The sequence below is a fragment of the Bufo bufo genome, chromosome 2 (assembly GCF_905171765.1).
Source record: "Bufo bufo chromosome 2, aBufBuf1.1, whole genome shotgun sequence".
NCBI classification, from domain to species: domain Eukaryota; kingdom Metazoa; phylum Chordata; class Amphibia; order Anura; family Bufonidae; genus Bufo; species Bufo bufo.
In genome coordinates this window covers 188717717-188723879 of record NC_053390.1, presented here as the reverse complement: position 1 = coordinate 188723879, position 6163 = coordinate 188717717, and positions in this window count along the sequence as shown.

Sequence of the window (6163 nt, the reverse complement as noted above, 5' to 3'; positions counted from 1 at the left end):
ACCTTAGTTTTCTTCAGCCAATGGCTGGTCCCCTCAGGGTGTTTAGGGCACCTTCCCCTATGGAGGGTGTGTGTGGGGGGGTTGTTCTGGCATCATAGTCTTGTTTGCCTGTCCATGTTTCGACCTCTACTCGTTTCCACACTTGACCTCTGCCTATTCCTTGTATTGACCCAGAACTAACTGCCCTGACCCTTGAACTGAGTACTGGATTTCACAAACTCTACCTGTTCTGACCTTGTCCTGTTCCTGATTGTGTCTTTGCCTGATCCTTTTCCACAGGGTCGCTCCTTGCCAATGGTGCAACACCGTAGTTAGATGCTGCAGCGGGACACAGGATCAATGTCTCCCTGCCCCGCCATTATCTCTGATAGGCTTCAGGCCTAGTACCCTGTTATTGTCAAGGACACTATTTGCTGGGCGCAGTTATTTTTGCAGGGTACTGTGTTCCAGTATTTATCGAAGGGGGCACTCTCTGTGTGGTACTAGTATTTTCAGGGGGACTGTTTCTGCAGTATAATATTGGGGAGGACAGAGGGCACAGGATGGGGTGTTCAGAAGGTGGAAGGATGATGGAAAGATAGGAAACTAAGATGTCTGTTTTTCAAACTCTGCAGAAAAGAGAAATGGCTGAAAGAAATCATCATGGTGGTCTGATATGAATGGAGAAGATGAGGAAAATGAATGTCTACATCAGTGGAGACATCACTGAATGTAAGAACTGTGTGGCGCTGTATTAGCCTGTTTGTTTTGTAGCACATGTAATGTTTTCCAAGGACGTCTTTAACCACTTCAGCCCCCAGTGCTTAAACACCCTGAAAGACCAGGCCACTTTTTACACTTCTGACCTACACTACTTTCACCATTTATTGCTCGGTCATGCAACTTACCACCCAAATGAATTTTACCTCCTTTTCTTCTCACTAATAGAGCTTTCATTTGGTGGTATTTCTTTGCTGCTGACATTTTTACTTTTTTTGTTATTAATCGAAATTTAACGATTTTTTTGCAAAAAAATGACATTTTTCACTTTCAGTTGTCAAATTTTGCAAAAAAAACTACATCCATATATAAATTTTGCTCTAAATTTATTGTTCTACATGTCTTTGATAAAAAAAAAATGTTTGGGTAAAAAAAAAATGGTTTGGGTAAAAGTTATAGCGTTTACAAACTATGGTACAAAAATGTGAATTTCCGCTTTTTGAAGCAGCTCTGACTTTCTGAGCACCTGTCATGTTTCCTGAGGTTCTACAATGCCCAGACAGTACAAACACCCCACAAATGACCCCATTTCGGAAAGTACACACCCTAAGGTATTCGCTGATGGCCATAGTGAGTTCATAGAACTTTTTATTTTTTGTCACAAGTTAGCGGAAAATGATGATTTTTTTTATTTTTTTTTTTCTTACAAAGTCTCATATTCCACTACTTTGTGACAAAAAATAAAAACTTCCATGAACTCACTATGCCCATCAGCGAATACCTTGGGGTCTCTTCTTTCCAAAATGGGGTCACTTGTGGGGTAGTTATACTGCCCTGGCATTCTAGGGGCCCAAATGTGTGGTAAGGAGTTTGAAATCAAATTCAGTAAAAAATGACCTGTGAAATCCGAAAGGTGCTCTTTGGAATGTGGGCCCCTTTGCCCACCTAGGCTGCAAAAAAGTGTCACACATCTGGTATCCCCGTACTCAGGAGAAGTTGAGGAATGTGTTTTGGGGTGTCTTTTTACATATACCCATGCTGGGTGAGAGAAATATCTTGGTCAAATGCCAACTTTGTATAAAAAAATGGGAAAAGTTGTCTTTTGCCAAGATATTTCTCTCACCCAGTATGGGTATATATAAAATGACACCCTAAAACACATTCCCCACCTTCTCCTGAGTACGGAGATACCAGATGTGTGACACTTTTTTGCAGCCTAGGTGGGCAAAGGGGCCCATATTCCAAAGAGCACCTTTCGGATTTCACAGGTCATTTTTTACAGAATTTGATTTCAAACTCCTTACCACACATTTGGGCCCCTAGAATGCCAGGGCAGTATAACTACCCCACAAGTGACCCCATTTTGGAAAGAAGACACCCCAAGGTATTCCGTGAGGGGCATGGCGAGTTCCTAGAATTTTTTATTTTTTGTCACAAGTTAGTGGAAAATGATGGGTTTTTTTTTGGTTTTTTTTTCATACAAAGTCTCATATTCCACTAACTTGTGACAAAAAATAAAAACTTCCATGAACTCACTATGCCCATCAGCGAATACCTTGGGGTCTCTTCTTTCCAAAATGGGGTCACTTGTGGGGTAGTTATACTGCCCTGGCATTCTAGGGGCCCAAATGTGTGGTAAGGAGTTTGAAATCAAATTCAGTAAAAAATGACCTGTGAAATCCGAAAGGTGCTCTTTGGAATGTGGGCCCCTTTGCCCACCTAGGCTGCAAAAAAGTGTCACACATCTGGTATCCCCGTACTCAGGAGAAGTTGAGGAATGTGTTTTGGGGTGTCTTTTTACATATACCCATGCTGGGTGAGAGAAATATCTTGGTCAAATGCCAACTTTGTATAAAAAAATTGGAAAAGTTGTCTTTTGCCAAGATATTTCTCTCACCCAGCATGGGTATATGTAAAATGACACCCCAAAACACATTCCCCACCTTCTCCTGAGTACGGAGATACCAGATGTGTGACACTTTTTTGCAGCCTAGGTGGGCAAAGAGGCCCATATTCCAAAGAGCACCTTTCGGATTTCACAGGTCATTTTTTACAGAATTTGATTTCAAACTCCTTACCACACATTTGGGCCCCTAGAATGCCAGGGCAGTATAACTACCCCACAAGTGACCCCATTTTGGAAAGAAGAGACCCCAAGGTATTCGCTGATGGGCATAGTGAGTTCATGGAAATTTTTATTTTTTGTCACAAGTTAGTGGAATATGAGACTTTGTATGAAAAAAAAAAAAAAAAAAATCATCATTTTCCACTAACTTGTGACAAAAAATAAAAAATTCGAGGAACTCGCCATGCCCCTCACGGAATACCTTGGGGTGTCTTCTTTCCAAAATGGGGTCACTTGTGGGGTAGTTATACTGCCCTGGCATTTTCCAGGGGCCCTAATGTCTGGTAAGTAGGTAAATGACCTGTGAAATCCGAAAGGTGCTCTTTGGAATGTGGGCCCCTTTGCCCACCTAGGCTGCAAAAAAGTGTCACACATCTGGTATCTCCGTACTCAGGAGAAGGTGGGGAATGTGTTTTGGGGTGTGATTTTACATATACCCATGCTGGGTGAGAGAAATATCTTGGCAAAAGACAACTTTTCCCATTTTTTTTATACTAAGTTGGCATTTGACCAAGATATTTATCTCACCCAGCATGGGTATATGTAAAATGACACCCCAAAACATATTCCCCAACTTCTGCTGAATACGGAGATACCACATGTGTGACACTTTTTTGCAGCCTAGGTGGGCAAAGGTGCCCAAATTCCTTTTAGGAGGGCATTTTTAGACATTTGGATACCAGACTTCTTCTCACGCTTTGGGGCCCCTAAAATGCCAGGGCAGTATAAATACCCCACATGTGACCCCATTTTGGAAAGAAGACACCCCAAGGTATTCAATGAGGGGCATGGCGAGTTCATTGAAAAAAAAAATTTTTGGCACAAGTTAGTGGAAATTGATTTTTTAGATTTTGTTCTCTCAAAGTCTCCCTTTCCGCTAACTTGGGACAAAAATTTCAATCTTTCATGGACTCAATAAGCCCCTCAGCGAATACCTTGGGGTGTCTTCTTTCCAAAATGGTGTTATTTGTGGGGTGTTTGTACTGCCCTGGCATTTGAGGGTCTCCGCAATCATTACATGTATGCCCAGCATTAGGAGTTTCTGCTATTCTCCTTATATTGAGCATACGGGTAATGAGATTTTTTTTTTCCGTTCAGCCTCTGGGCTGTAAGAAAAAAATGAACGGCACAGATTTCTTCATTCGCATCGATCAATGTGGATGAAAAAATATCTGCCAAAAAAAGAAAAAGGAGGGGAAAGGCGTCTGCCAGGACATAGGAGCTCCGCCCAACATCCATACCCACTTCAGCTCGTATGCCCTGGCAAACCAGATTTCTCCATTCACATCAATCGATGTGGATGAATAAATCATTGCCGGGATTTTTTTTTTTATATATACAAAGTGTTTGCCAAAGTATATGAACACCGCCACCTCCTCAGCTCATATGCCTCGGCAAACGTATCTTTTACTGCAGAGGAGAAATCTCGTCTTGCAGCGCCGCATACACCGACTTGCGTGTAATCTGACAGCAGCGCAATGCTTCTGTCCGAATGCACATCAGTGCTGCAGCTGGTCGATCGGTTGGTCCACCTGAAAGGTAAAAAAAACAAAACAAAAAAGAAAAAACCAGGCCGCAAAGCAATAACTTTATTAACTGTTGAACAGAACATAAAAACTTTTTTTAAACTTTTTTAACTGAACGTTTAACTTTTTTACTTACCGGTATTTTTTTTTTTGTTTAGTTTTTTTTACCTTTATAGAACAAACCTCTCCTTCCCCATGGGACAATGTGCAAAGCGCAAATCGCCCAAAGATGTGGCGAAGTACGTTATGCACTTTATCCCAGGTGAAAGGAGAGGTTTGCAGCAGCTGTGAGTGAATGGGCCCTAATAGCCCTGTGTGCCTGTCCTGGTGAGATGTGATCCCTATGCTAGGTGTACCTGTGTGTGGTACTTCCGGAAACACTCTCCATAGCATAGGGCAGGGTGGTCAGCACAGTCAGGACAGAAATAGCGGGTGTCACGCCTTATTCCACTCCTGCTACAGACACGACATCTTTTTCGGGGTGACGGTTGGGTTGAGGTACCAGGAACGACACTGGGGAAATGTCGCTCGTGTAGACGGCTAACTACACTGGTGGATGGGGCCACGGAACCTCCTGGGTAAAGGAGGTTCTCGATGATCTCTTCCTGGAATTTGAGGAAGGATCCTGTTCTCCCAGCCTTACTGTAGAGAACAAAACTATTGTAGAGCGCCAATTGAATTAAATATACAGACACCTTCTTATACCAGCGTCTGGTTCTGCGGGAAACTAAATACGGAGACAACATCTGGTCATTGAAGTCCACCCCTCCCATGAGCGCATTATAGTCGTGGACACAGAGGGGCTTTTCAATGACACGGGTTGCTCGCTCAATTTGTATTGTCGTGTCTGCGTGAATGGAGGAGAGCATGTAAACGTCACGCTTGTCTCTCCATTTCATCGCGAGCAGTTCTTCGTTACACAAGGCAGCCCTCTGCCCCCTTGCAAGACGGGTGGTTACAAGCCGTTGGGGGAAGCCCACGCGACTAGTTCGCGCGGTGCCACAGGCGCAAATCCGTTCTAGAAACAAATGCCTAAAGAGGGCCACACTTGTGTAGAAATTGTCCACATAAAGATGGTACCCCTTGCCGAATAAGGGTGACACCAAGTCCCAGACTGTCTTCCCACTGCTCCCCAGGTAGTCAGGGCAACCGACCGGCTCCAGGGTCTGATCTTTTCCCTCATAGATCCGAAATTTGTGGGTATAGCCTGTGGCCCTTTCACAGAGCTTATACAATTTGACCCCATACCGGGCACGCTTGCTTGGGATGTATTGTTTGAAGCCAAGGCGCCCGGTAAAATGTATTAGGGACTCGTCTACGCAGATGTTTTGCTCAGGGGTATACAAATCTGCAAATTTCAGGTTGAAATGGTCTATGAGGGGCCGAATTTTGTGGAGCCGGTCAAAAGCAGGGTGGCCTCTGGGACGGGAGGTGGTGGTGTTGTCGCTAAAGTGCAGGAAACGCAGGATGGTCTCAAATCGTGTCCTGGACATAGCAGCAGAGAACATGGGCATGTGATGAATTGGGTGCGTTGACCAATATGACCGCAATTCATGCTTTTTTGTCAGGCCCATGTTGAGGAGAAGGCCCAAAAAAATTTTAAGTTCGGAAACTTGGACTGGTTTCCACCGGAAAGGCTGGGCATAATAGCTTCCCGGGTTAGCGGTTATAAATTGTGTGGCATACTGGTTGGTCTCTGCCACGACTAAGTCCAAGAGCTCCGCAGTCAAGAACAGCTCAAAAAATCCCAGGGCCGAACCGATTTGAGCCGTCTCAACCCGAACTCCAGACTGGGCGGTGAAAGGGGGAACTA